The sequence below is a fragment of the Athene cunicularia genome (genome assembly GCF_003259725.1).
Source record: "Athene cunicularia isolate RWA chromosome 6 unlocalized genomic scaffold, athCun1 chr6_part1, whole genome shotgun sequence".
Taxonomy (NCBI): domain Eukaryota; kingdom Metazoa; phylum Chordata; class Aves; order Strigiformes; family Strigidae; genus Athene; species Athene cunicularia.
This window is the reverse complement of record NW_020799105.1, coordinates 25,057,678-25,066,044: the sequence shown is the minus strand read 5'-3', so window position 1 is coordinate 25,066,044 and position 8,367 is coordinate 25,057,678. Positions and strand designations below refer to the sequence as shown.

Here is an 8,367-nt window from a genome sequence, read left to right as displayed (position 1 = left end):
TCATGGTGGGGCTGGAGGAGCTGCAGGGGCTTTTCCAACCCAGATGATTCTGGGATTCTGTGCACGTCATGCTCGGACACGCCGAGGAGTACCCTGATAAAGGGGGGGGGGCTGTGGTACCCATAGCCTGAGTGCTGCGGGATGAAGCTGTCCCTCTCGCCAGCTGCTCTGGGCCCCGAGAGCAGACAGCTGCTCCTAGGCGGCGACGTACCCTTTTGCAATGAGAACAGCAGAAACGGGCAGCTCCAAAGGCACAGACTGTACTTTGGGCTTGAAAATTGAAAGCTAAGAGGGAGAACAGATAACTGAAACCTTAATTTGCAGTGCAAGACTACTTTACCCTGATTAAAAGGATGGGTAAGCCAGCTCAGATATTATGCACACAGTTATAGGGCCTCTGGTCCAAAAAAGCCACGCAGGTAGCCAAACAGCACTGCATCAGACAGTAGTGATGACGTTTCATTGGGGATTTTTTATTTTTTTTTTTGGTACAGGCTAAACTACACATTTATCGTGTTATAAGACCAGCCATCATCTCCTGCTCACAGCCAGCTTCTCCCCAAGTAATTCGTACTGCCCAGATGGACCTCTGTTATTCTTCTGCATCAATTAAAAAAAAAAAAAAAAAAAGATAGACAACCAAAAAACCTTTGTTCCTGAGAAATTCAGAATTTCCTCTTACCTTTTATAATATAATTTCTGTGCATTTGGCGGAGAGATGTGGTTCCTGTAGTGAAGCTGCATGCTGCACCCCAACTACTGTTCCTGCATAGCCTATATTCTGTCCACGAAGTGCCATGGCTGCAGTGCAGCCCACGTCAGACCTCCTCATAAAAGCCAAATACTTATTTCCCAATCTCCTCCTGATGTTTGAAATGGTTTATATATCTCAGACTGGAAGCCAGGAGAGATGTCTTCTAGACATCCACATTAAGAATTCCATTTTGTGAAATCCCAATATGAAATTTCAAATAATTCTGCTATTGTAGGAACAGAATAGCTTTAAATAGCCACCTGCCTCAGATATTTTAATTCTTATTTGTGGTAAGAATGGAAGAGATTTTCTAAAGAGCAGTCTCATACAAAAAGGTAGGCAAAAAAAAAAAAAAATCTTTTTGGAGCATTTTCTTCTGTTTTCTGTGACATTAAATCTTTTCTGCCATTAAATGATTTAAGTCATTCCTGCATAGAAGATCAAGAAAACCGTAAGCAAGGAGAACACCTGTACAAGGAGACAGGCCACCACAACGGACCCCAATTAACTCTATGCTGAGTAAGGAACTATTATTTCCCCCACAGGCTAATATTAACTATTTACACACACAATGAGATGATCCTTCAGTTACTTAAAGGGTCTTAAAGCCTTTAAAGTGAAGTTCTTCACAAGCCAGGACCTATAAAACTCTGGAAAGTCAAAGTTCTGAAAGAGATGGACAAAAAAAACCCCAAAGGGATAACTGCTCCACATCTGAAGCAATATCCATGAAATAATTACTCATTCATCAATAACATACTTGTCTTTAAAACACTTCACATTACATGTTTCCTAACGGATTCACAAGTTGAAATGGAAACAGAAGGACGTAGGGAGATTGTTTCCCTACATACCTCTGGGAAGATCAGGAAAGGACAGAGCCACCACGGAAAGATGAGTGCACCTTCCCCTGCTGCGATGGGCAGCCGGCGGGGAGCTTTGAAAAAACAAGGGATTTTTATTTGCTCATGGCAAGAGCGAGCCTTTATTCTTATGAATAACTGATTATTTCATGATGATTTAAGGGAATTAAAATGCTAGGAAGAAAGCTGGCAAGAACTTCAATGATTGAAGAGATGCCCCAGTCACAGCCGCTCCAGACAAGGAACATCTTCGGTGCAAATTTCTATAAAGCAAGAGAAACCAAACTGTTTCTTCCAAATTGTGTGGGTTTTACTACGGCATTCCAAAAATGTTTTCAAAACCAGCACCAGCGTGGGCCTCGAATTTTCTTCTTCCAGAGGCTTGTGGGTCAGGACCATTACAGAAAAAAAAAAAGAGTAACCAAGAGTTAGTGCAATTCAATAAGTAATGTAAAATTGAAGAAGATTAAGATTTCTCTACATACAGTAACAGATCAATTTTCAAAACTGGCTTGAGTAGAAATGTTGAAAAAAATCCCCGATCGCCTATACTTGCAGCTGTGCAACAGGAAGAATATTTTCTGTGGTTCAGATGTAACACAGGTCAGAAAAAAAGCCCAAAGATTCATTTCCCCGAGTTGTAGAATTTTCAAATTCGGCCAATTCAAGTACTAACGAGCGAGCTAAAAAGAGCAAGAAGCTTGGCAGTGACGGAGGAACAAAATATGCATTTTTCCTTCCCAGAGGCAGGGTGCAGAGCAGTGGCTGGGGGAAGGTAGCTGGAAACCCACGGACCCACCACCCAACAGCCTCGTGTGACACTAGAGACAGGGAACGAAAACACCAGCACTGAGATGGGAGTCCAGGGAGCGAAGGTGTTGCTTGGGAGACCAGGCTGGAGGGGACAGGGACATCTGAAAGGTAATTTCTCATTATTTATTGCTGCTGGCCATCAGGACACTGTGATCTGTGCGGGGGTAAGAGGAGAACTGGGCCAGGAAAGCCATTAGCAGGCAAGAGATTGGTACTCGGGATGCTCAGAGTAGGTAGAAGCAAGTGGAAATTCAGAGTGAGCCAGATCACCAGCCCTGATAGTTACAATAGGCTACCAGGGAGGACGTTATCTGCTAGCTTTTCTCATCCGCAATGAGAATTAATTTAAATAAAAGTGGAACTACATATCAAACCCATTAATGAAGGAATACAATAAGAACAGATCTTGACAGAAGCCTGTGTAACACTGCAGAAAATGGGCTTCCCACAAAAGTTCTACTATCAACATTTCTGAATAATTAATTTAGAAATAAAAGCAGTTTCAAGGTTAGCAAGGTTCCTTCAATGCTCTTTGAATAATCTGCAATAATGAACGACTTCTAGCATAACAGTGCATTTGGAGTCGTCTATCACATCGCACTCAGACGACCTACGGAAACGGAGAAACACATGGAACAGTAAAAACATAACCTCCAACGAGAAAATAAAAATCAAACATCCTCATAGATGAAAACTAAATTTAACGTGTGCTCCTGAGGGATGGAAAATGAAACACGGAAAGGGCTCTACTGCTTTGGATTGGTGGAATGAGATGCAAAACGCATATGAAAGGCTTCCACTTGAGCCGTTAAAACCGCACGCTTTGGAAACGCGGGGCTCTGCAAGGAACAACACTGAGGTCTGGTGTCAATTTAAATGCACTGAACACCAGGAAAATGCCCCCAACTAAGGCTTCAAACTTGTACAGCACATTTCCACTCAACCCAACTAGATTGCCTGTCACATCTGACATGGCTTGTCAAAAGTTATCCTTCACTGCTCATGGGCAACATGGAGGGTCAAAAGACCAAATACAATGGTCCAACCCATCCCATTTTTTTTCCTTCAGAGCAGCAGATATTGAACTCAAAGATGACAAGACAGAGCAGGTTGAAGCGGCTGCCAGAGAAAGAGAAGCTGTCCAGAGCCGCTGATCTGAAGGAGAAAAACCAGCTGGTCTGTGCATGTCATGGCCGGGGCTTGGGCGCTGACAGTCTCACACAAAAGGGAGTGAAAAGCCGAGAAACTTGAAGTGGCCTTTGCAAACCATTTCAGCCATTAAAAAGGAAGACGCGGTCACCCAGTAATGTGAAACGCGCCACGCAAGTGATTGAAGGGGGAAAGAATCTTCCCTGTTTCCTTAATCTGCATCCGTATGAACCAGAGGTGATTTATTAGTCTCTGAAAAAAAAAAACCTGGCTGTTTAAGAGTAGCTTTCTCACATTTAGAAATAAAACCCTGAAATGAACGTTTGAAAAAAAAGCAACACCTTCCTAAAGCAGCTCAGAATCTCTATCAATATTTTCAGTCGAGAGGCTTGCTTGTTCTGACAGCAGAAGTCATTAAATGATAATTTATGGAGAAGCGATTTATTAATAGCTGCAACTACAGAAGGTGCTCTAAGTCTGATACAGTTAGTAGCCTTACACCTATCTGAACGGACAACTGCAGAGATTTCCCACAGTATCACCAGGAAAGTTGCAGGCGCGAGCTGCACCGCAACAAATCTGGGTGCATCCAGTTCCTTCAGGTGCCCGACACCCTCCTTACCCCTCCACTCCCACGGTGCTGTAACTTCCAGTTGTCTTTGTGCCTACAAGAATCCCAACACGTTTCTTTTTTCTTCCCCTGTATTAATTTCAGTTTTAGGTACCTTTTCTCCCAAGCAAGTGAAATTACAATTAAAAAACACTTGTGGAAAAATCTTGCTGTATGCTGAGAGGAATCTCAGAGCAAGCGTGCATTCAGTTCTCTGCCCGGGAAAACCCAACGTAGACACCCCAAGTTCCTTCGTGCCTGTGTGGTTACGGGAAAGGTCTGCTCCGTGAAGCTACCCGGGCCGTTAGGATGAAGGCAGGAGGAAGGGTGCACCCAGCGAGCCCCAAAGGGACACAGCACCCTCCTCCTCACCCCCCTCGGGAGCGCTCGGTGATCACGCCAAGGATGGCAACGGTGACCACGAAGCTCGCCAAGATCCTCAACCCTTGGTGGGCACAGGGGTGACACGCAGGGACTGACTGCTGCATCCCGGCACAGGTTAACAACAGTATTTCCAACCTTAATCCTTTTTTTTATGTTGCTGTCTTTGTGCTCTAATTACCTCCAAAGCAACATCAACTCAAATTAATGAAAGAATCTGGAGTTACACCACGGAGCAGATGCAGAAAATTCACGTTTTCTGTTGGTGGCAGAGCCAGCTGTAGATGACAGAGTGACATTTTTAAAACATGGGTGGCTAAAATATCAGTATTTGGATAGAAAAGCTTGCATATTACACCATTCTGTAATTTAATGGTCTTCATTCTTTCTGGGCTGTGTTCAGCTCTGTTGGATAATTCTTTCATCTAATCTACCATGTGTCTCACTGAATTTTAGCACCTTATATGTATTCAGATGCACTATTTTCTTTATTTTCTTTCACTGGTTGGGTTTTTTTTGTGTTTTTTTTGTTTGTTTGGTGGGTGGTTTTTGTTTTTTTTTTTTTTTTTTTTTGTAGTAGCTGCTCATATGTAAGGTCCTTCAGATCACTTAAATATATTTATTATTATAGATATATATGTCACCGTGTTTGCATTAATGATCCTCATGAATGAAAAAACCTAATATTTTAGACATTTTTAAGACCTTAATTTTCAGTTAAGAAGACAAAAAAAAAAATCCACCCCACCCATCTCATTTCTTAAGCTCAGTTCCCTTATTTGCCATTTCAAACTCTGTCTCACCCCGTTTCCCCCTGACCTCTCCCTGGGTTAGAGGATGAGGACACAGATGCCTGGCTCCCGGGGGGCTGTGGGTGCTGCTGCGTGCCACAGACCTGCCCACCCCACCAGCTTCATCCCTCTTCAACACCCCGACGCTCTTGTCATATTCATGAGTTGCAATTTAATTCAAGTGCACTCAAGTTCCAGCAAACACAGAGCGGCCGAGCGCTCGGCGGCGTGTGCGAGGCTCCGTCTGAGGAGGGGAGATGGGTAAATATCACCGTGGCGGCCGGCGTGAGAGGATAACCTGCCCGCACATACGCCAGCCCAATTAGCTGAGAAAAAAGAGCTTTTATTCCCCAAAGAGCCAAAGAAAGTCTTAGCCATGCTCTCCATCATCCAGCCTGAGATGAAGCTGCTGCGTGGTCCGGCACGGTCTATGCAGTGACACCGAGCACTAATGTTACACTAAAGCTGCACCCACCACCCCAAGAAAAAGGAAACTTGGAAGAGCAGATGATGCAGGAGATGAATTTGCTATAGATTCAAAGCAGTTCTCTACAGCACGGAAAAGGCTGGAAGGGAACCACCTTACCTGTGAGGGCAGAGGAAGAACAACCTTTATCTGGTGTTACCTGGGCATGAGTAAAAACCCACCACCAGAGAAGGGGTGTGACGGCCTCTGACACTTCAAAACAGCATAAAGAAGTCTTTAAGACAGAAAGTCTAAAAAAAACTGGAGAAAAGAGGAACTGCAAGCTTAAAACCTGTTACTGAAAGCATATTAAACTAATCTGATTAACACACTTTTCCCAGAAATGCTTTATGATCAAAAACAGCCCAACCAGTGAAAGTCTACAAGAAACTCCAGGCATTTCATGCATGCAAATAGATGGGTCTAATGAGTGACTCCATCCTTAATTTCCTTGGCTTAGTAAATCACTCCGATAATGCCCATTTCCAGAACTTTCTGGAAATAAAAAACGCAAAGAGACCCAAACAAGAATGAGATGGATGAACGTACAATATCAAATAAGGAAAAACATGAGTAGTCAAGAAATTAAGAGCTAAGGAAAACTTAATATGAAATTGGAGAGAACAACTGTACTCGGATTAATTCTTTAAACAGAAATTAAATTATAATTGGGTGTGTCGCCTGACGCTGTAACACTTAGGGTTTTGAAGAAAACAGCGTAGTCCAAAGGCTTTCAAACCCAACGTTATCTGGTTTAAGCGCAGCAGAACGCACACTTTTACGGCGTGCGCAATTAAAAAGGCTCCGTGATTTCTGAACCAAATTCTGCCGAAAATACACGGCGCTTCCACCCCGCTGTGGCTCCCTGTCACCTCCCACCGCTGCCCGAGCCCATGCCCAAGCCCAGCAGAGCACCTCTGTGAGCGCTTCCACACCCTGCTCCGGGCTAAACACCCGCTGTGTATATACCAGTAAATCCAACAGCCTCTTTAACATCCCAGAACGAATTACTGACAAGTCATTTTTTTGCTCCATATTGCAAGTCAATGTGGCAACCCTGTTTTTTTTCCTATTACAAACATGTACTGTACCTCAGCTCAGAGCCGTTTGGATGCTGATACAAGATTCATAATGGCTGTCAGAATCTGCAATTTTTCCTTTTGTTTTATGAGGTCAGGCAATATTACCTGCACTGATGTATTCCATTTCCCCAGCTGAAAACCTTCTCATTTGAGCACGACAGGTTGAGGGAGTCATGATTTTGCAACCTAGCATGTGAAACACAGTGCGAGGGGGCAGGTGGCTAACCCCACGTTCTCCTTTTGCTCTTGTCCACTGGCAACAGTAAATTAAACTGTCAAAAACGGAATTGTCCTGTCATCAACAAAGCTATAGCTTCACAAGTATTGCAACATCAGATATATTTCTAATTCTGCATTTCCCTGCACCTGTAATTTCATCAGGAACTCACACTGGACCATGGTGAGCAGCTGTCCAGGGGACACTGGCACCGCGAGCTCCTTGGGAGGCTTGACATGGCATTTCTAAGACAGAAATTAATGAACAGTACTGACAATCTGTTACATATATATATAAAAAAAAAGCGTTCGGCATGAGGTCCTGACCTTCCGCACGGCTCCGCAGCCCGGAGGAGGGCAGGGATGCTAACGGGCTGGAACGGGGCCACGCGGCACTGCTGCGCTGCACAGGGAGCTGCAACAAAGGACCCAAATTTCAACATATTTAAATGCATTAATTGCACAGATAAAGCGGGCTGGCACGTCAAAACCTCACGCCTTTTTCCTTTTGGCCACTTCAGAGAGTAAAAGTGCCTCCAAGAAGTTTTCTCCCCCATCGGACGGGGTTTTTTTATTGCGGCGTAAGTTGCTTCACGAGTTGGGGGCAGAAACAACAGCTATTGGAGAGTAAATCCAGGTCGCCTCCAAATTTGGAATATTCAAACCAATGTTTCCTTTTGCCATGCAATTCTCCATTTTAAGGGAATGTGACTAACTACAATCTTAATTCCAGGATTTAACTGTGGTTTCAGTCCTCACTTCAAGCTGACATCTACCTTTTTTTTAACCTGCTTTAGGTCTGTTAAAGTTACTAACCTCACGTGTTACACACACCTACAGACTGCCCGGAGAATACGTGTGCTCCCCAAACCAAACAAAATATTGTCAAAATACTGTTTAAATCCATACGTAACTAAGCAGAATATCCAGCAGAAGCTTTATACAAATTACGATCATTAAAGGGAAAGGGAGCATTGCTTTTGATATGCTGATAAACAAGAAAAAAAAAAAAAGGTCTTGTTGTTATTAATTCAATGTAGCAATCAAATATTGTTTTAGATTACCTCTATAAAAATTCCAAGCTTATCAATCATTAAACTGTGGACAGAAAGTGAAATTGAGATAAGAAATCATTTCACGCAGCTTAATGCAGTCAAAGTGACTCAATATTCCTTTATTAATTCTCATTTAATATCACTTTAAATTGCCGCCATTATTATCCTACAGTAGACGAAAGGCTCG

At 43.3% G+C, this 8,367-nt stretch overlaps 1 protein-coding gene across 1 annotated transcript in view; it reads right to left on the bottom strand.

The window, feature by feature from the left end:
• The window catches only part of MGMT (O-6-methylguanine-DNA methyltransferase), a 169,944-nt gene that overhangs the window by 85,631 nt on the left and 75,946 nt on the right, over nt 1-8,367 (bottom strand).